General features: G+C 44.4%; 1 protein-coding gene across 3 annotated transcripts in view; it reads left to right on the plus strand.

Annotated features, from left to right (window-relative positions):
* The first annotated feature begins 6,109 nt into the window (after nucleotides 1-6,109).
* Nucleotides 6,110-23,116, plus strand: part of GRB10 (growth factor receptor bound protein 10) — a 305,010-nt gene continuing 288,003 nt past the window's right edge. For all 3 annotated transcript variants that reach the window (XM_040431392.1, XM_040431391.1, XM_040431393.1), the window contains exon 1: nucleotides 6,110-6,353. The gene's annotated coding sequence lies outside the window, so the exon portion shown is untranslated. The remainder of the gene's footprint in view (nucleotides 6,354-23,116) is intronic.

The raw sequence follows: 23,116 nt of genomic DNA on the forward strand, positions 1-23,116 counted from the left end.
GTTCCTGTGAACGCTCGTTTCTGACAATCTGCTCGTGTAAATGTGCTTATAAGTGACTGGCTTATAGGCACATCACACCCATATAGACCCTGCCTTGTGGCGAGGGTGACCCACAGCATTTCAGCTTACCAAGCATAGTGCCGTATGTTGTATAGCGGCTGTGCTTGGTATTGTGCTCAGCACAATGAACTACAATGGGGCTGAGTGTGATACTAAGCACAGCCGCTACACAACGTACAGCACTGTGCTCTGTGAGCATGGAGAAGGCTGCGGCGCTCACAGGAGCACAGCTGCCTTCTCAAAACAGCTGATTGGCGGGGGTCCCGGGTTCTTGACCCCCGCTGATCAGATACTGATGACCTATCCAGAGGATAGTTCGTCAATATAAAAATCTCAGAAAAACCCTTTAACCTCTACCAGGACGCCCTTATGTCCTGGTACTTAAGGACACCTGTACGCCGAAAAACCGCAGGTCAATTCAGACCTGCGGTTTTACCTATTGCGGTGGTGCCATCGGGTCCCCATGAGGCTGTAGGGGGGACCTGATGGCATGGAAGGCAGCGCAATGCCTAAGGAAGGCAGCGCAATGCCTAAGGAAGGCAGCGCGCTGCCTTCCGGTGACGAGCCTGTGAGATCCAGCCCCCTGGATCTCACAGGCCGGAAGCTGTATGAGTAATACACACAGTATTACTCATACAGCCAATGCATTCCAATACAGAAGTATTGGAATGCATTGTAAAGGATTAGACCCCCAAAAGTTCAAGTTTCCCCCAAAATAAGTAAAAAATTTCAAGTAAAAATAAACAAAAACATCATTTTCCCCAAATAAAGTTAAAAAAAATTGGTAAAAAATAGGGGAAAAAAATAAAATTGTATACATATTAGGTATCGCCGCGTCCGTATCGACCGGCTCTATAAACATATCACATGACCTAACCCCTCAGATAAACACCGTAAAAAATAAAAACTGTGCTAAATAAACCATTTTTTGTCACCTTACATCACAAAAAGTGTAATAGCAAGCGATCAAAAAGTCACACGCACCCCAAAATAGTGCCAATAAAACTGTCATCTCATCCCGCAAAAATCATACCCTACCCAAGGTAATCGCCAAAAAAAAGGAAAAAATTATGTCTCTCAGACTATGGAAACACTAAAAGGTCTTCTCTTCCGGGTGTAGGGCTGACGTCATCGGCGCAGGCGCACTGAGGAAGGAGCGGCCGTCCTTCTCTCAGAGCGCCTGCGCCGAATGACGACCGGTACGGCGCAGGCGCGGGATTTGAGGCTGCAGGCAGGGCCAGCGAGAGGAGGAGAGCGCTCGCTGGCCCTGTCAATCAAGTGGAGGAGGGGGCGTTTTTTCAAACAGAGGATGCGGCGGCTACCAGCAAGTCCGCCCAACTTGCTGGTAGTGAAGAAATTTACATATAATAAAAGTATGTTTTTTACTGTAATTACTGCACAGCCCGAGGTAAGAGGGGCATATATGGAATCTGCTTACATTAACAAATATAATAAGTCAAAAACTGAAAATTGGGGTTTGGGGGGTGACAGAAGCCCTTTAAGGTGAAATAAGGCTTTGTCCTTAAAGAGGACCTTTCACTAGATTAAAAAATCTAAACTAACTATACAGACATGGAGAGCGGCGCCCAGGGATCCCCCTGCACTTACTATTATCCCTGGGCGCCGCTCCGTTCGCCCGGTATAGGCTCCGGTATCTTTACATGTTAGGCTCCACCCAGTGGAACCTGCCGGCGTCTCCTTCTCCCATGCTGTAGCGCTGGCCAATCGCAGCGCTCAGCTCATAGCCAGAGAGAAAAAAAAAAATAAAATCAGGCTATGAGCTGAGCGCTGCGATTGGCCAGCGCTACAGCATGGGAGAAGGAGACGCCGGCAGGTTCCACTGGGTGGAGCCTAACATGTGAAGATACCGGAGCCTATACCGGGCGAACGGAGCGCCGCCCAGGGATAACAGTAAGTGCAGGGGGATCCCTGGGCACCGCTCTCCATGTCTGTATAGTTAGTTTAGATTTTTTTATCTAGTGAAAGGTCCGCTTTAACCCCTTCCCGACTGCAATCCGTTTATATACGTGATATTTGCACATGCCCCGTGCAGCCATCACGTCTATAAACGTCAAACCAGCTCTTTAATCCAAGCGCTGCAAAGCGCTTGGATTAAAGCTTCTGCCCCTGTCCTGCTGCTGTCACGGACAGCATACAGTCCAGTAATGCCGGCAAAGGACCAATCAGAGTGGCCCCTTGCCGACAATCGATCCGATTGGTTAGTCTCTGCAGACTAACCAATCGAATCGCGGCAGTGAAAAAATGCCGGTTTCAGGCTCTGATCTGCACTCTGCAGTTCACAGCCTGAAATCAGATAGTGTTCTCGTAATACCCCTTCCCCCCCCGATCTGTGCCCCTCCAAGCCCCCCTTGTGTCCGCCTGCAGCTCATCTGCTCCTGCGCTCATCTCCTAGAGGCAGCTGCCCTGATGCGGTCCGCCCCCGCCCCATGCATTATCACCCACCCCTCCTGCCCCAGCCTCCCTCAATGTTGGCGGCCGTACCCCCCCCGATCCCCCCTTTCCAGCGCTGCCCCCGATCCTCCTGCTGTGTGTGATGGCGGCGGCTCCATTCCTGAGCCGCCACCATCAGCAGAGAGTGTCAGCTCTATGCTGACACTCTCCTGTAACCCCATAGATGCCGCGGTTGCGGCATCCATGGGGTTAATAGAGGGAGGGAGCTCCCTCTCTCAACCATCGTGATTGCAGCACCCGATGGTTGCCATGGCAACCGGACGCTTTGCAAAAGCGTCCGCTGTTGCCACCTACAGGGCATTACAGGGCATCTAATAGTATTATACTTTGCAATGCAAGAGCATTGCAAAGTATAGTACAACCATCAGCCCAACTGGATCTTCATGATCCAAGAGGGACTTGATAAAAAAAAAAAAAGTGAAAATAATAAAAAAATAAATTAAAATGTAAATTAAAAAAAGAAATTGCCTTTTCCTATAAAAAAAATGAAAAAATAAAATAAAAATACACATATTTCACCGCGTCCGTAACGACCGTCTCTAAAAATATATCACATGATAGACCCCGTCTGATAAACACCATAAAAAAAAAGAAAAACAGTGCCAAAAAAGCTATTTTTGTCACCTTACATCACAAAAAGTGCAACAGCAAGCAATCAAAAAGGCTTATGACCCCCAAAATAGTACCAATCAGTCACCTCATGCCGCAAAAAATTATACCCTATTTAAGACAATCGCCCAAAAAATAAAAAAGCTATGGCTCTCAGACTATAGACACTAAAACAATTTTTTTGGTTTCAGAAATGCTATTATTGTGTAAAACTTAAATAAATAAGAAAAAGTATACATATTAGGTATTGCTACGTCCGTAACGATCTGCTCTATAAAACTATCACATGACCTAACTCCTCAGATGAACGCTGTAAAAATAAATAAATGAAAACTGTTCCAAAACAGACAATTTTTGGGTCACCTTGCCCCATAAAGTGTAATAATGAATGATCAAAAAATCCTATGTACCCAAAATTGGTACTAATAAAAACCTCAACACTTTCTGCAAAAAACGAGCCCCTGCACAAGACGATCGGCAGAAAAATAAAAAACATATGGCGTTCAGAAAACCAATCCAGCACAATCTGCCTTCCAAAAACCGTATGGCATTCCTTTCCTTCTGCGCCCTGCCGTGTGCCCGTACAGCAGTTTACGACCACATGTGGGGTGTTTCTGTAAACCGTGGAATCAGGGTAATAAATATTGAGTTTTGTTTGGCTGTTAACCCTCAATGTGTTAAAGAAAAAAAAAATTATAAAATGGAAAATCTGCCAAAAAAGTGAAATTTAGAAATGTCATCTCCATTTTCCTTTAATTCTTGTGGAACGCCTAAAGGGTTAACAAAGTTTGTAAAATCAGTTTTGAGTAACTTGAGGGGTGTAGTTTCTACAATGGGGTCATTTATGGGGGTATCCACTATGTAGGCCCCACAAAGTGACTTCAGACCTGAACTGGTCCTTATAAAGAATTGCTTCTAAACTTCTAAGCCTTCTAACGTCCTAAAAAAATAAAATGACATTTCCAAAATGATGCCAACATAAAGTAGACATATGGGGAATGTTAAGTAATAAATATTTTATTAGGTTTGACTTTCTGTTTTAGAAGCAGAGAAATTGAAATTTTGAAAATTGTGAATTTTTCTAAATTTTTGGTAAATTTGGGATTTTTTCATAAATGAAGGTGAAATATATTGACTCAAATATATGACTATCATGAAGTACAATGTGTCACGAGAAAACTATCTCAGAATGGCGTGGATAAGTAAAAGTGTTCCAAAGCTATTACCACATAAAGTGACGCATGTCAGATTTGTAAATTTTGACCTGGACACTAGGGCATCAATGACCCTTGGTCAGGAAAGGGTTAAGGAGTTAAAGGTAACCTGTCATCAACTTTATGCTGACCTGACTGAGGATAGCATAAAGTAGTGACAGAAATGCTGATTTCAGCAATGTGTCAATCATGGGCTAAAAGTTAGGCTACTTTCACACTGGCGTTTCTGGGTCAGTTTGTGAGATCCGTTTCAGGGCTCTCACAAGCGGCCCAAAACGAACCAGTTCAGCCCCAATGCATTCTGAATGGATAAGGATCCGTTCAGAATGCATCAGTTTGGCTCCGTTCCGCTCTGGAGGCGGACACCAAAACGCTGCTTGCAGCATTTTGGTGTCCGCCTGACGATGCGGAGCTAAACGGATCCGTCCTCACCTACAATGCAAGTCAATGGGGACGGATCAGTTTTCACTGACACAATATGGTGCAATTGAAAATGGATCCGTCCCCCATGGACTTTCGATGTAAGTCAGGACGGATCCGTTTTGACTTATTCTTTAAAAAAAAAAAAAAAAAGTCTAATGTAAACGGATCCGTTCTGAACAGATACAAGCGTTTCCATTATAGGTGCGGATCCGTCTGTGCAGATACAAGACGGATCCGCACTGAACGCAGGTGTGAAAGTAGCCTAAGTGGTTGCCGAGAACCAGCATCATAATCATTGCAGCCCAGGCCTTGAAAAGAGTCAAATCTACCTGAGAAGAGTCCTGGTTATTCCTAATCTCCTGCTCTCCCCGTCAATCTGTTTGCATTCAGTGTTTGCTTATATCTTTGTGCAATTGACTAGCAGTGTGCTGTTACTTGTAGTTCTACTAATCCAATTGTGTTTCAGCCAAGGTAGCGTGCACCTGCGTTCTCAAATTCACTTATTATGGAGGTGCTGGTTCGTTTTGTTTGTTTTTCCCGCCCACCTGCTGATGGTTGGCAGTTCTGTCCTAGAGACAAAGGGAGAAAACTAGGTAGAAGATTCAGTCATCAGCAGGTGGGCAGGAATCCATGTATAACCATGACTCTTCTCAGGCGGCCGGGACTCTTTTCCAGGCCCAGTCTGCAATGATTGTGATGTTGGTTCTCGGCAACCACTTACTTTTAACCTATAAATGACAGACTGCTGAAATCAACTCACCTGTCTCTACTTTATTCTGCCGTTAGTATGGGCAGCACAAAGTGGATGACAGGTTCCCTTTAGACATTAGAATAGGTTATGGCTACATATTACATATGATAAACCACGCACAGAACTGTAGTTGTGGTCCACATCTTTGGGCCGCCTTTTTTTCCAGCTTGCACGTGGACCCGTTCGTTTCTATGGGTCTGCAAACAATGCTGACAGCGCACTACAAATAGTATTAGACAGTAGACAAATGCACCCAGCCAGCGTCCCCAGACCACAAAACGGACGGGTGGCGCAGACGAGGCCCGACAAGTACGTCTGGGGTCATCACATGGAAGGTATACGGATGTGGCCTCATTGTGTTCTTGTTCTGCCCTGGTTTCTGGAAGTCTGCTGAACTTTCTGTCCCTCCTGTACACAACATACCCCCGGCTTCACAAGGCGTCCTGTCCTCGGAGCTGGCAGCCTCTCTGCCCTCCTTGCCCTGTCTTGTGCACGGAACTTCCCACCCCCTTGCTCGCTCCCGATTTAGTAGTGAGCCGAGGGGAGGGTTTATAAGGCCCCGGGGCTGAGCGGGGGGAGGTGGCAACTCGTATCCTGAGTACGGGAGTCAGCTGAGCGCAGCACCAGAGGAGAGCATTCCGCAGCGCGGATTCCATGGGATAATATACACACACGAGCTCCCGCCGGACGGATTGTGGGGACTGGCAGGGAGGCACTGCAGGGACATTGCACTAGCTGGAGTTGGGCACAAGAAGTGTAAAGTGCTGGAAGAGCTTGGGGGCTGAGGACTCCCCCAAGACACCGGGGAACCAGCCCCGAAGCAGGTACTGTACGTGCTGAAGTTTGTGTGGGCTGTAGGCCGGTCAGTGTGGACGTGCTGCTCTCCTCACAGCAGCTCTGGCCCCGTTCACACAACGCCTCATGCTTAGGACGGGTGCTGTCCTTGGTGGCATTTATTCCTGCGGTGGTAAGGCGGATGCTCCTTAGAAAAGGTCCGTGTAGCAGCTGCTAACGGCGCTGCCCTGTCCACGTGTGCGGTACCGTGTGGCGTCGGTGCCAGTTGGAATAGCTGCAGTGGCAGCAGGGCTGGGGGAGCTTCCTGAGAGCCGCACTGCCCCCCTGCAATGTGAGCTGAGGAATGGGGAGGCGGGAGCGCTGGCTGTGTCACTGGAGTTTGGGGTGGAGGGGAGAATGAACTTCACTTGTTTACACTCTTTCCTTTGGTTGAGTCTGACCCAGCAGCCCCTCTCTCCTCCCCTCCTGACTCACCAGTGGGCTGAGGTGGTAGGATTTTGTCATTACTTTTATAGAGGAAAGGCAGATTAGTGGGAGTCTCCTCAGCTGGAATGGTAGAAGTAAATTCAATGGTTGTCCCAGCCGCCAAGTCTTCAGTACAGGGGAGGGGTGAGGGGAGGCACTGGCTGCAGGACCTGGTGCTATGAAATACACAAGAAGCACGTGAGGTGAGGGTGACCGTGGCCATGGCGCTCCCCTAGGTGACCGGTGGCAGAGTAATATGGGAGTGTGTGGCAGTTCAACAAATGGTGAGGGCAGTGGCTGTATAGGAGGGCTGACAGAGAAATATAGGCATGTGTGGCAGTACCACAAATGGTGACAGCAGTGGCTGTATAGGAGGGCTGACAGCGAATTATAGGCATGTGTGGCAGTACCACAAATGGTGAGGGCAGTGGCTGTATAGGAGGGCTGACAGAGAAATATAGGCATGTGTGGCAGTACCACAAATGGTGACAGCAGTGGCTGTATAGGAGGGCTGACAGCGAATTATAGGCATGTGTGGCAGTACCACAAATGGTGAGGGCAGTGGCTGTATAGGAGGGCTGACAGAGAAATATAGGCATGTGTGGCAGTACCACAAATGGTGACAGCAGTGGCTGTATAGGAGGGCTGACAGCGAATTATAGGCATGTGTGGCAGTACCACAAATGGTGAGGGCAGTGGCTGTATAGGAGGGCTGACAGAGAAATATAGGCATGTGTGGCAGTACCACAAATGGTGACAGCAGTGGCTGTATAGGAGGGCTGACAGCGAATTATAGGCATGTGTGGCAGTACCACAAATGGTGAGGGCAGTGGCTGTATAGGAGGGCTGACAGCGAATTATAGGCATGTGTGGCAGTACCACAAATGGTGACAGCAGTGGCTGTATAGGAGGGCTGACAGCGAATTATAGGCATGTGTGGCAGTACCACAAATGGTGACAGCAGTGGCTGTATAGGAGGGCTGACAGAGAAATATAGGCATGTGTGGCAGTACCACAAATGGTGACAGCAGTGGCTGTATAGGAGGGCTGACAGAGAAATATAGGCATGTGTGGCAGTACCACAAATGGTGACAGCAGTGGCTGTATAGGAGGGCTGACAGCGAATTATAGGCATGTGTGGCAGTACCACAAATGGTGAGGGCAGTGGCTGTATAGGAGGGCTGACAGAAATATAGTATGTGTGGGAGTACCACAAATGGTGATGAGTGGCTGTATGGGGCAGCTTACAGAGAAATATAGGCGTGTGGCAGTACCACAAATGGTGACAGCAGTGGCTGTATAGGAGGGCTGACAGTGAATTATAGGCATGTGTGGCAGTACCACAAATGGTGAGGGCAGTGGCTGTATGGGGCAGCTGGCAGAAATAACCGTGTAGTGAACAGAGATGGGAATGTCTGGAAGTACCACAAATGAGAGAATCGGAGAGTAGTGTCCATAAGGAAACTCCACAAGCAGAGCATCTGGTGTCCTCGGTTACTTCATTGGATTGGGTTCACAGCCTGCTATTGCAGTTCTAACTCGTGTTCACACAGTGCAGTTTTGCGGTGTGTACTTTTCTCAGATCCAGCTTATCTAATGAGCAGTCAGGATAGGGCCAACGTGTGGGCTCTGACAGATGAAAACCAGAGCACCTTCATGTTTTAGATTAAAGTGTTGCTGAGTTTCTTTTGGTAGAACTTTTGCTATGACAGGCAAAAGTTTTGATTAGTGGGGTCTTTTGCTGAGCCCCCAACCGATCATTAACTTGCATTGTAATTTGCAGCCAATTCCTATATTTCACTGGGGATAAGCGGTGGCCAAGGTTTTGGACATAACGTAGACCTCTTGAAAACCGAGCAGTGAATGAGGTTTTTGGAAAGAACTGACACTTTTACACCAGATTAAAGGCAGCTGGCAACTTCTTGGCAGACTGCTTGCATAAACAGAAGTTTCTGGCCAGGTGTGCCCTGTTCCCTTGTCCTGCCCTGACAAATTGAGGAGATAACCAGTCTGGAATGGGTTCCAAGTGCTGAGTTTGCATTCAGTAGCTGGGAACACTCAATATGCTGTCCGGAGAGAGGTCAATGGAAGTGAAGGAAGCCATAGTAAAACAGAAGTAATAGTCTGATACTCTTAGGGCTCGTGTGCCCTGTGCTGCGGACCCATCCACTTGAACGGGTCCACGATCTGCAAGATATGTTCTACCGCAAAATCCCATGGAAGTGTGATACGGAGTGCACACAGCTGGTGCCCGTTTGCAGTGCAGGCACATACCCACGTTCGTGTGAATTGAGGATTGTACTGGTGAGCTCTGTGGCCCCCAGAGGCCAAGACTGCTGTAGAAGTGGATGATCACAAAATCCTTGCTTGATAAATGAGACCATGAGCTAAACCTTAGCTCAGTGATTCACAACCAGAGTTATGAGATTGTCCAGCTTTTGGCCTTTCCTGTGTGCACCTGCTAATAAAAAAAATTATATATATATTTTTTTCCCTACAGGTCAAACATTGCCCAAAACCTGAACAGCCCCTTAAAGGGAACCTGTTACGTTGAACCTGGTATCTGAGTTGCAGGCAACATGTTGTAGAGCAGGAGGAGCTGAACAGATTGATATATAGTTTATGGGGAAAGATTCCGTATAACCTGTAGTTTATTCATTTATATTCCTGCTCATACTGGGCTCTGAAGTCAGGGAGGCGGTCCTATCAGTGATTGACAGCCTTCCCTCTGACTGTGTATATAGAGATAGCTGTCAGTCACTGATAGGACCGCCTCCCTGACTTCAGAGCCCAGAATAAGCAGGAATATAAAATGTAAAGTTTTACAGAATCTTTTCCCATCAAACTATATATCAATCTGCTCCGCTCCTCCTGCTCTATATCATACTGCCTGCAGTGTATCTACCATGTTCAATATGACCGGTTCCCTTTAAGTGCTGATCAGCGCTTCCCCAGATCACGGCAACAAAATGAGCTTCTTTTAGGCTACATTCACACGTCAGTATTTTTCTATATCCCAATTTTCGGTCCGTTTTTTGCGGATCCGTTCCTGAAAATGTTTCCGTATGTCATCCGTTTTTTGCGGATCCGCAAAAAACGGAAACATGTATAAATTTCAATAAGCAAATAAAGTGGTTTGGATTTCTTTGAAAAAAAAAAATTTTTTAAATGTAATTTCCAGGAACGGAATCTGCATAAAACGGATGACATACGTAATGACATCCGAATGTCTTCCGTTTTTTGCGGATCCATTGACTTTGTATTGTACCAGGATCCGAATTTTGCGGAAAAGAATAGGACATGTTTTATATTTAAACGGACATGCGGAACGGAACAACGGAAACGGACAGCACACATTGTGCTGTCCGTTTTTTTCCAGGACCCATTGAAAATCAATGGGTCCAGATCTGTTCCGCAAAAAACGGAACAGATCAGGAAAGAAAAAACGGACGTGTGAATGGACCCTTACAGTGCGGTAGGCAAACTGATTTCACCTGTTTGAACGTGCCTTATAAAGTGGCAACCATAGCCAAATGATGGCACTGTTTGTTTTTTTTTTGTCTAGGGGAATCCTAATATTTTGCCCGGTGGCCTTGTACTTGAGAAGTTAGCTGATTTTGGAAATTTTGGCTGATCATTATATGAAATTTTAATGCAAGTGATTGTGGACTTGTCTGCCAAAAATGAGATCCATCCAGCTGGAAAATTTGTTGTGGTTGGCCAGAAAGATGTGTATGGCATGATAGGTGCAATAAATAAAATGGTCTGAAAAAAAATAAAAATTAAAGGGGTTGTCTGCTTATATTGATGACCTATCATCAGGATGGGTCATCAATATCAGCTTGGTGGGGGTCTGACTCCTGGCACCCCCACGATCAACTGTTTAAAGAGCAGCATTTGTATGAGTGCGCTGTTTTACCTTCATTGTTTACCTGCTCGCCATCGCAACTGCAGCAGTGAGCAGTGTAATTACAAATACGACGTCCCCATGTACTTCATTGGGACAGCTTCTTCCTGTTCGAGTGAATACTACAAAGTTGTAGTTACACCTGCTTGTCTGCTGGGTGCTGGGAAGTTGCTCCCCCCCCTTCTGATATTCATGACCTATCCTGAGGATGGGTTAACAATATAAAAAAAATTGACAATCCCTTTTAATGATTTTTGTAAATGTTTTTGAGGCAGTCCCAGAAAAGATAATTTACCCCAGTTTTTAATTGTGGCATAAATAATCATGTGGTTCAGAACATACTGGGTAAACGATTGTTTATGCCATCATAATTACAAAGAGGAGCATATTTTGAGTTTTTTTTTTTTTTTTTTTTAACCCTTTCACTACCAGAGTTTTTTCGTTTTGTTTTCATTTTTCTTTCCTGAGGGCTTATTGCCACCTTTAATTATGGCATGCAATGTAGTAGGAAGCGGTAAAAAATTCCAAATGGGGTTGAATTGGAAAAATGCAATTCCTCCACCATTTTACGGGTTTTGTTCCCACAGTGTTTCTTTTGTGGCAAAACTGACCATGCCCTTCATCCTCTGGGTCAAGTTTTTTTTTTTTTTTTTTTTTTACATCACCATATTCTGAACCCCCATAACTTTTTTTTTTTTTTTTTTTTTTTTTTTTTTTATATACTTGTGTTTACTGAGCTATATAGGAGCTAACTTTTTTTTACGGGACAATCTGTATTTTTATTAATACCATTTTGGAGTGTGTGTGACTTTTTGATCACATTTTATAAAAAAAATTGGGGGTAAGAGCAATGAAAAAATGGCAAATCAACCTTTTTGACCCTTTTTTTCCATTCCTCCATTTGCCGTATTGGAAAAATGTGTTTTATATTTCAATAGTACGGCAGTTTTTGGTCGCAGTGATACCAATGTTTGTTTATATTACTATACGGAAAGGGGTGATGTATATTATATTTTTGTTTTCTCAACCATAGCATTAAAATCTGTGTGTGGATGGGTTTAGATTGTGTTTTTAGCTCTCTGCAGGGCTTTCAGTTGGGGTAAGTCTGAATACCCAAAATGGGTGCATTAAAGGGGCCTTATATCTCAGACATTGGGGACATATCGCTAGGATATGCCTCCAATGTCTTATAGGTGCAGGTCCCACCTCTGGGACCTGCACCTATACTTAGAATGGAGCCGTCAAAGTCCCAGAGGTGGGGGTTCCCTCCATTCATTCTTATGGGAGCACTGGCTCAGCCGTTTGTCAGGCCCATTGAAATGAATAGTGGTGTGCCTCCCATTCATTTCAATGGGACTTGCTGCGTGGCTATTTTCGGCGCTCTCATAGGAATGAATGGAGGGGGGCAGCGCATGTGCGGTGCGCCCTGCGGGACTTTGCCGTCTCTGGGACCCACACCTATTGGACAATGCCTGAGATGGTAGAACCCCTGTAACCACTTCACATCCGGGCCATTTGCCCCTTTCCTGACCAGGCCTAACTTTGCAAATCTGATATCTCACTTTATGTGGTAATAACTTTGGAACACTATTACTTATCCAAGCCATTCAAAGATTGTTTTCTTGTGACACATTGTACTTAATGATAGTCATAAATTTGAATCAATATATTTCACCTTTATTTATGAAAAAATTCGCAATTTTTAATATTTCAATTTCTCTGCTTTTAAAACAGAAAATGATACCTCATAAAATATTTATTACTTAACATTCCCCATATGTCTACTTTATGTTGGCATAATTTTGGAGATGTGTTTTTTTTTTTTTTTTTTTTAGGACGTTAGAAGTTTAGAAGCAATTCCTAAAATTTAAGAAAATTGCCAAACCCCACTTTAAGGACCAGTTCAGGTCTGAGGTCACTTTCTGGGGCTTACATAGTGGATACCCCCATAAATGACCCCATTGTAGAAACTACACCCCTCAAGTTACTTAAAACTGATTTTGTTAACCCTTTAGGTGTTCCACAAGAATTAAAGGAAAATGGAGATCACATTTTTAAATTACCCTTTTTTGGCAGATTTTCCATTTTAATAAAAAAAATTCTTTAACACATCGAGGGTTAACGGCCAAACAAAATTTTATATTTATTACCCAGATTCTGCGGTTTACAGAAACAACCCACGTGTGGTCATAAACTGATGTAAGGGCACACGGCAGGGCGCAGAAGAAAAAGAGCACCACATGGTTTTTGGAAGGCAGATTTTGCTGAACTGGTTTTTAGATGCCATGTCCCATTTGAAGCCCCCCAATGCACCCCTACAGTAGATACTCAAAAAAGTGACCTCCTTTTGGAAACAATGGGATAAGGTGCCAGTTTTATTGGTACTATTTTTGGGTACATATTTTTTTTTTTTTTGATCATTCATTAACACTTTATGGGGCAAGGTGACCAAAAAATGGTGGTTTTAGCACAGTTTTTTTTATTTATTTTTACAGCGTTCACCTGAGGGGTTAGGTCATGTGACGTTTTTATAGAGCAGATGGTTACGGACGTGGTGATACCTAATTAAGCCATTTTTGTCACCTTACATCACAAAGTGCAACACTAAGTGATCAAAAAGGATTATGTCCCGCAAAATGGTACCAATAAAACAATCGCCTCATTCCGCAAAAAGAGCCCCTACTTAAGAAAATCGCTCAAAAAATAAAAACTATACTGTAGATCTCAGAACATGGACACATTCAAAAATGCTATTGTGTAAAACTTAAAGAAGAAAAAGTATTTTTGACAGTTTTCATATATATAATTTTTTTTATGGTGTTTATCGGACTGGGTGGATCATGTGATATATTTATAGAGCCGACCGTCACGGACGCGGCAATACCAAATGTCGTGTTTTTTTTTCTTTTTTTCATTAACTTTTTTTTTTAATTCCTTACTTGGGGATTTTTTTTTTTTAATTTTTTATACACTTTTCGTCCCCCATAAGGTCATACAAGGCCTCTGAGGGACATTTAACTTCACTTTTTTTTTTTCACTATTGATTTCTCCTGTAACTGGGGCTGACATAGTGGTCCCAGTTACAATGGAAATACACCCCCCAGAGAGGCTGTACAGTGGTATACTGCGCTGTACAGCGTCGGTGCAGGGCTGATCGAGGTTTGTGAAAGACCCAACAGCTCCTGCACTCTCCCAACCCTGGCAGTCACATGACTGCTGGGCAGGAACAGGAAGCGCATAGCACTCAGTGAGTGCTGTGTATACAGCGATCTAGAAGGCAGGGACACCTGGGAACTGTCCCTGCCTTCTGTAAGGGCTGCCCTGCTGTCACTGACAGTGGGCAACCCAATCTGCAGCTGCATGATTAGCGTGCAGCTGCGATCTCTGAATGGACATTCAGAAACATCCATTCAGAGATAGAGATCCACCTCCCGGACGTTTATAGTCAACGTGAGGACGGGAGGTGGTTACGTTTAATGGGTAAATGGGTTCATCTTTGGACTCCATTTGACCTGCTTTCCGTGTACCTAGGTTTAAGAGTCCCGTTGCGTGTCCTACGTGGTGATTGACAGTCATACGAAGGAGGCTGGCAATCACTTCTCCCACAAACCTGTGTCAGTATGTGTGGCTCCTTCAGCTCTGGAACATGCTGCCTGCAGATAGACATCGCTTCTCACTGCCGCAGAGTATCCCGGATCATGAGTATACAGGAAGGGAAGAGATTAATCAATCCTATGTGAAAGTAGACCAACATTGTGCTGAGTCCACATCATCTGTAAGTTTCAGCTTACCTGGACGATATTGTCATCCACAGTACTGACTGGGAAAGTGCCCAAAGTGCAGGCTGTAGTGGACTCCCTTTGGAAGGTGGGACTAACCGCTAACCCCAAAAAAGTGATAGGGTTTGACTCCGCGCCCAATAACATACCCCAGGTACTTAGTCTCCTCTAACCCTAAGTGAACAAAATAGAGGCAATACGAAATTGGCCCCGACCTGTCACCACTAGGCAAGTAGTCATTTCTGGGAATGGTGGGCTATTACATGAGGTTTGTCCCCCCACTTTGCTACGGTGGCCGCGCCATTGACGGGTCTCTTGAAGGGACACTAGTCGGTGATGGTTCGCTGGGATGATTGGGCTGAAGAGGCTTTCTCCACTTTGAAGTCGGCCCTGTGCGAGTACCCGGTTTTGGTGACTCCCGGCTTTTAAAAGGGAGTTTATAGTGCACACTGATGCCTCCAAAGTAGGCCTTGGTGCTGTACTGTCTCAGGAAGTCAACTGGGAGAAGAATCCTGTTGTCTTCCACAGCCTTAAGCTCACCCCAGCCGATACCCAGTATAGTATAGTGGGGAGAGTGCCTGGCTATCAAGTGGGCACTCGAGTCTTTTCGCTATTTGTTGGGGAGAACCTTCTGCCTGGGGATTGACCACTGCCCTCTCAAGTGGATGTGCCAGCCCAAAGAGGGAAATGCCTGAGTCACTAGGTGGTTTCTGTCCTTAACTTTGGGTTCTCTGTAGAACGCAGGGCAGGCCGGTTGCAGGGAAACGCAGATGCCCTGTCCCGAGTATACTTTATGGCATGTGTACCCTCTCGGGGTTGAACAAAGGGGGTGGGGTATGTAATAAGGTACAAGGAATCATCGTGGATGATGGGTACATGTCACAGAGGTTCCTGGCCTCGGCAGAGTAAGAGCCGGTTTTTGTGTCGGCAGCAGTTGCTGTTTGACACCTTGTTACTTAGCATGGCTGTAATAGCTGATCCAGGACGGCTCTTACTGGGAGTAGTCAAAGTGCTAGTTGGGTGACTACTCCCCACATTCCAGGCTGGGTTTTGCCAGGCATAAAACCAGCCAGCACTGCCAGGTGGAGAGGAACACCTCCATCTGACAGTGGAGGTCTGTGTGCTGGGCTGGAGAGCGGGGACCCGTGTGTCAGGGGAACAGACCTTCTAAAGCCTGTATTTGAACTATACCCCCTGCATCTCCCCTGAAAAGTACAGCACTTTGCTATCTCTGGAACTCCTATGGAAATGAATGGAGTGCTGCATGCATGTGTGCCTGTCCTCTCTATCCTTATCAGAGGACCTGCAGAGATGGCTAAATGCTGTACTTTTCAGGGAAGCCGTCTTTGTGATTGGTGGGGGTCCCAGCAGTAGGACACCCACTGATCTGATCGTTATACCCTAGGGAGCTATACTTTCTTTCCAAATCAGTGTTTTATTTTTTGGGGGGGATGTTTGTGATTAGAAGTGCCGTGGGCTTCCTTGTGTTTAGTGTTTTATCTAGGTGCCTACATGCTGATATTGATGGCCTATTCTGAGGAAGCTTTATAGAATTATTCCTAGGAAACTTCTTTTATAATTGCATATGCTCCCCCAGTGGTGGTTATAATCATTGATTGATAAAACCTAAAGGGAGTCTGTCGGATCATTTTCACCAACCAACACACTGCCCTACAGACATACCTGTGTGTACCTTGTGTCTTTATTCCAGGTCCAGGAAAAGTGTTTTTATTCTGCTGAAAAACTGCTCCCAAGTGCCCAGCTGGGCAGGGTTTGTTGATCCAAGTGCCCAAAGCAAAGCAAACCCTGCCCAGCTGGGCACTTTGGAGCCAGTGCTCTTCCTGGACATTATCAATGGCTGCCAGCAGACTATTGTCTGGAACTGCATGTTGATGGCATGATTGGCTGAACTCAGCCGATCACTTGCCATTGTGCTCAAGCACTATGTAGTCGGTTATTCAAAAAAAACAAAAAAAAAAGACTCCCTGGTGGGCCAGTTTAGTTGGTGGAATCGCAATGCGACCGATCATTGTCTCAAATGTATGGCCAGCTTTACTTGAGCACTGATGTGGATATGGTCTCTGCTTTGACTGCATGCAGGACTTTTGTCTCCGCTCCAAAATCATCTTCTGAGCGGAAACCTAACGGACCCCATTATAGTCTATGGGGGTCTATGAGGTCCGTAGGCTCCGTTCAGCTCAGTTATGAGCCGAATCCGTCCTTTCCGTTTTCCTGCTCCTATAACGGAGCAGGAGAACGGAAAGGCTGAACGCTGATGTGAACAAGGCCTTATACTGACCAGTTTATCCAGTGCTGTTCTTTGCATCATTGGTCGGGTATTTTCAAACAGCCACAGTGACGTACCGGAATATGGAACATGACTGCTGCAGCCAATTGCTGTCGTCGGCATCGGTCACATGCCATATCTGGGCATGCATTTCTGCTGTTTGACAGACCGCAGCGGGTGTACCGGAGGAGCTCCACAGAAAATGGTGCAATCCCTGGGGGGAGCCCCAGGGATGCACCGCCAATTAGGCCAGGTGAGGCGTTTGCCTTGGGCAGCGCGGCCCTGGGAAAAGGGGGGGGCTGCAACATCAGGGCAATGGGAAATGAGCGCTTCCATTGTGGCACACTATGGGGGAGGAAAGGAGCACTATATAGGGGCATTCTTTACTGTCGCATTGGGGGCCACTATTAAGGAGTGGAGGACAGAAGCACTATGGGGGCATCTACTAGGGGGCACTATATAGGGGCATTTTATACTGGCATATTATGGAAGGTATTATGGGGAAGGGGGGAGAGGAGCAGTTTGGGGGAACTGTATAGGAGTATTTTATACTGCCACACATTATGGGGACATTAGCTCAACTAGGGGCACTAAGATAGGATATTTTTGTACTAGCTCACATTAGGTTGGCACTGGCGCACATAAGGGGGCATTTGTTTGTACTAGCGCTCATTTTAAGGGGTTATTTTTCTGTACTGGAACACATTGGGAGCTTTTTCTACTGTCACAATATAAGGAGAATTATTACTACTGGGGGGGGGGGGCATTATGATCAGCTTTATTGAATAAAAAGTAATCAAAGGTATATGTATGCAAAAATGGTAAACTAGGGATCGTCCGATTATCGGTTTTACCGATATCGGTCGATAGTCAGGATTTTGAACGTTATTGGTATCTGCATCTATTTTGCCGACATTCCGATAACATATGGGGAACAAAGATCGCGCTGCTGACAGTGCTCTCCGTGTTCCCTCAGCAGCACAGGGGAGAAGGAAGCAGTGTCTCCCTCCCCATGTGCTGCTGCTGCTGCCACCAATGAGGAGAGGGAGGACAAGAGGAGGGGAGGGGCTGTGGCCACTGGGCCACCAATGAAGATAACTCCTTAATTCATATACAGGAGGCGGGAGCTGGCTGCAGAATCACATAGCCGGCTCCTGACCTCTATGACGAGTAACTGCGATCTGTGGTAGTTATTCCCTCAGGTGCCGCACTTGAGGTGTTAACTGCTGTGGATCGCAGCTACCGCTCAGAGGTCGGGAACCGGCTGTGATTCTGCAGCCAGCTCCCGCCTCCTGTATATGAATTATCTTCATTGGTGGCGCAGTGCGCCACCCAAACCCCAGTATGAATCATTGGTGGCGCAGTGTGCCCCCCCCCCCCCCCCCAACATGAATCATTGGTGGCAGTGGCCACAGGGTCCCCTCTCCCCTCCTCACTGGCAGTTCTGATCAAAACCCCAGTAGTGTAAGCCTGGGGCTCCGATCTGTTACCATGGCAGCCAGGATGCTATTGAAGCCCTGGCTGCCATGGTAAGCTCCATGCTGCTGTGTGCACAGAGCAGCAGGAAGAGTGTGAAGTCCTATTCACCCTGATACAGATCGATCAGGGTGAATAGTACAAGCGTTCTAGTTCCTATGGGGGCTAATAGTTAGTTAAAAAAAAAAACAACAAAATATTAATTATAAATGAAAAATAAAGATTTACAGAAAAAAAACTACACGTTAACAATAAACATTCATTTTCAGCGATTTGTGTAGGAATTTTATTTTATTTTTCAAAAATGAAAATTCACTGAATATCTGTATAAATTGCCTGAAAGTTCAGATTATCGGTATCGGCCCTAAAAAATAAATATCGGTCGATCCCTAGTAAAAACTACAGCTTGTCCTGTTTGTGTGTGGCCAGTGCTCTTTCCTATAGTGTGCAAGCACAGCCACTGCTGCTGGATTACAGGGTTGTTGTAAGTTGTTTTAACGAGATGTATAATGTGATGTAAGAATGCATAAAGCCAGATATCTTCATGCTGATCCATGGCCATTAGTTACAGTGCCCAAAACTGTGCTGCACATGCTCTGTAGTAAGTTCCTCCTCTGAAAACCAGAGGAGGTGGTTCACTTCTGGGCATGCCTGCTTTCATCTTAGAACTGCTAGACAGAATCTGAAGACTGCATTCATTAACCTGTTCTGGACATAGGGCGTACAGGTACCGGCGGGCGGTGATCGGAACCCGGTGCCTGCTCAAATCATTGAGCAGGCACCTTGGGTAAATGCGCGGCTTTTACATGTGGCAGTGGTGCCATTGGGTCCCTGTGGGGCTGTAGGGGGGACTCGATGGCTGCTATTACTCATGCAGCCAATGCATTCCAATACAGAAGTATTGGAATGCATTGTAAAGGATTAGACCCCCAAAAGTTCAAGTCCCAAAGTGGGATAAAAAACAAAGTGAAAAAAAAAAGTTGAAAAAACCCCAGCTCTATAAACATATCACATGACCTAACCCCTCAGATGAACACCATAAAAAATTAAAACTGTGCTAAATAAAAAAAAAAATTGTCACCTTACATCACAAAAAGTACAAACGCAAGCGATCAAAAAGGCGTATGCCCCCCAAAGTAGTACCAATCTAACAGTCACCTCATTCCGCAAAAATGAGCCCCTACCTAAGACAAATCGCCCAAAAATTTAAAAAAACATGGCTCAGAATATGGAGATACTAAAACATCATTTTTTGTTTTAAAAAAGCTGTTGTGTAAAACTTGCATAAATAAAAAAAGTATACATATTAGGTATCGCTGTGTCTGTAGTAACCTGCTCTATAAAAATATCACATGACTTAACCCCTCAGATGGATACCGTTAAAAAAAGCCATTTTTTTGTCACCTTACATCACAAAGTGTAATAGCAAGCGATCAAAAAGTCATACGCACCCCAAAATAGTGCCAATCAGTCATCTCATCCCACAAAAATCATACCCTACCCAAGATAATCGCCCAAAAACTGAAAAAACTATGGCGCTCAGACTATGAAGATACTAAAACATGATTTATTTATTTTTTTGTTTCAAAAATGAAATCCTTGTGGAAAACTTGCATTAATAAAAAAAAGTATACATATTGGGTATCGCCGCGTCCGTGACAACCTGGTCTATAAAAATACCACATGATCTGACCTGTCAGATGAATGTTGTAAACAACAAAAAATAAAAACGGTGCTAAAACAGCTATTTCTTGTTACCTTGCCTCACAAAAAGTGTAATATAGAGCAACCAAAAATCATATGTACCCTAAACTAGTACCAACAAAACTGCCACCCTATCCCGAAGTTTCTAAAATTGGGTCACTTTTTTGGAGTTTCTACTCTAGGTGTGCATCGGGGGGGGGGGGGGGCTTCAAATGGGACATGGTGTCAAAAAAACAGTCCAGCAAAATCTGCCTTCCAAAAACCGTATGGCATTCCTTTCCTTGTGTGCCCGTACAGCAGTTTACGACCACATATGGGGTGTTTCTGAAAACTACTGAATCAGGGCCATAAATAGTTTTGTTTGGCTGTTAACCCTTGCTTTGTAACTGGAAAAAAATTATTAAAATGGAAAATCTGCCAAAAAAGTGACTTTGAAATTTCATCTCCATTTGCCAATAACTCTTGTGTAACACCTAAAGGGTTAACTACGTTTGTAAAATCAGTTTTGAATACCTTGAGGGGTGTAGTTTCTAGAATGGGGTCATTTTTGGGTGGTTTCTATTATGTAAGCCTCACAAAGTAACTTCAGACCTGACTTGGTCCTTAAAGTTGGTTTTTGAAAATTTGAGAAATTTCAAGACTTACGGTACTTCTAAGCCTTGTAATGTGCCCCAACAATAAAATGTAACTCCCAAAATGATTCTAACATGAAGTAGACATATGGGGAATGTAAAGTAATAACTATTTTTGTAGGTATTACTATGTATTATAGAAGTAGAGAAATTGAAAGTTGGAAATTTGCAAATATTTACCAGTGTCATGAATTACAATATGTGACGAAAAAACATTCCCAGAATGGCCTGGATAAGTCAGTGTTTTAAAGTTATCACCACATAGTGACATGTCAGATTTGCAAAAAATGGCCTGGTCCTTAACCACTTAAGGACCACAGGTTTATACCCCCCTAAAGACCAGGCCCTTTTTTACAAATCGGCACTCCACAACTTTAGCGGTTTATTGCTCGGTCATGCAACTTACCACCCAAATGAATTTTACCTCCTTTTCTTCTCACTAATAGAGCTTTCATTTGGTGGTATTTCATTGCTGCTGACATTTTTACTTTTTTTGTTATTAATCGAAATTTAACTTTTTTGTTATTAATCGAAATTTCACTTTCAGTTGTAAAATTTTGCAAAAAAAACCGAGATCCATATATAAATTTTGCTCTAAATTTATTGTTCTACATGTCTTTGATAAAAAAAAAATGTTTGGGTAAAAAAAAAAATGGTTTGGGTAAAAGTTATAGCGTTTACAAACTATGGTACAAAAATGTGAATTTCCGCTTTTTGAAGCAGCTCTGACTTTCTGAGCACCTGTCATGTTTCATGAGGTTCTACAATGGCCAGACAGTACAAACACCCCACAAATGACCCCATTTCGGAAAGTACACACCCTAAGGTATTCGCTGATGGGCATAGTGACTTCATAGAACTTTTTATTTTTTGTCACAAGTTAGCGGAAAATGATGATTAATTTTTTTTTTTTTTCTTACAAAGTCTCATATTCCACTAACTTGTGACAAAAAATAAAAGCTTCCATGAACTCACTATGCCCATCAGTGAATACCTTGGGGTCACTTGTGGGGTAGTTATACTGCCCTGGCATTCTAGGGGCCCAAATGTGTGGTAAGGAGTTTGAAATCAAATTCTGTAAAAAATGGCCAGTGAAATCCGAAAGGTGCTCTTTGGAATATGGGCCCCTTTGCCCACCTAGGCTGCAAAAAGTGTCACACATGTGGTATCGCCGTATTCAGGAGAAGTTGGGGAATGTGTTTTGGGGTGTCATTTTACATATACCCATGCTGGGTGAGAGAAATATCTTGGCAAATGACAACTTTTCCCATTTTTTTTTATACAAAGTTGGCATTTGACAAAGTTATTTATCTCACCCAGCATGGGTATATGTAAAAAAAGACACCCCAAAACACATTCCTCAACTTCTCCTGAATACAGAGATACCAGATGTGACACTTTTTTTGCAGCCTAGGTGGGCAAAGGGGCCCATATTCCAAAGAGCACCTTTCGGATTTCACTGGTCATTTTTTACAGAATTTGATTTCAAACTCCTTACCACACATTTGGGCCCCTAGAATGCCAGGGCAGTATAACTACCCCACAAGTGACCCCATTTTGGAAAGAAGACACCCCAAGGTGATCGCTGATGGGCATAGTGAGTTCATGGAAGTTTTTATTTTTTGTCACAAGTTAGTGGAATATGAGACTTTGTAAGAAAAAAAAAATCAAAAAAAAATCATCATTTTCCACTAACTTGTGACAAAAAATAAAAAATTCTAGGAACTCGCCATGCCCCTCACGGAATACCTTGGGGTGTCTTCTTTCCAAAATGGGGTCACTTGTGGGGTAGTTATACTGCCCTGGCATTTTCCAGGGGCCCTAATTTGTGGTAAGTAGGTAAATGACCTGTGAAATCCTAAAGGTGCTCTTTGGAATATGGGCCCCTTTGCCCACCTAGGCTGCAAAAAAGTGTCACATGTGGTATCGCCGTATTCAGGAGAAGTTGGGGAATGTGTTTTGGGGTGTCATTTTACATATACCCATGATGGGTGAGAGAAATATCTTGGCAAAAGACAACTTTTCCCATTTTTTTTTTATACAAAGTTGGCATCTGACCAAGATATTTCTCTCACCCAGCATGGGTATATGTAAAATGACACCCCAAAACACATTCCCCAACTTCTCCTGAGTACGGCGATACCAGATGTGTGACACTTTTTTTGCAGCCTGAGATGCGCAAAGGTGCCCAAATTCCTTTTAGTAGGGCATTTTTAGACATTTGGATACCAGACTTCTTCTCACGCTTTGGGGCCCCTAGAATGCCAGGGCAGTATAAATACCCCACATGTGACCCCATTTTGGAAAGACACCCCAAGGTATTCAATGAGGGGCATGGCGAGTTCATAGAAATTTTTTTTTTTTGGCAAAAGTTAGCGGAAATTGATATTTTTTATTTTTTTTCTCACAAAGTCTCCCTTTCCGCTAACTTGGGACAAAAATTTCAATCTTTCATGGACTCAATATGCCCCTCACGGAATACCTGGGGGTGTCTTCTTTCCGAAATGGGGTCACATGTGGGGTATTTATACTTCCCTGGCAT

This window comes from Bufo bufo, chromosome 5, assembly GCF_905171765.1.
Source record: "Bufo bufo chromosome 5, aBufBuf1.1, whole genome shotgun sequence".
In the NCBI taxonomy this organism is placed as follows: Eukaryota; Metazoa; Chordata; class Amphibia; order Anura; family Bufonidae; genus Bufo; species Bufo bufo.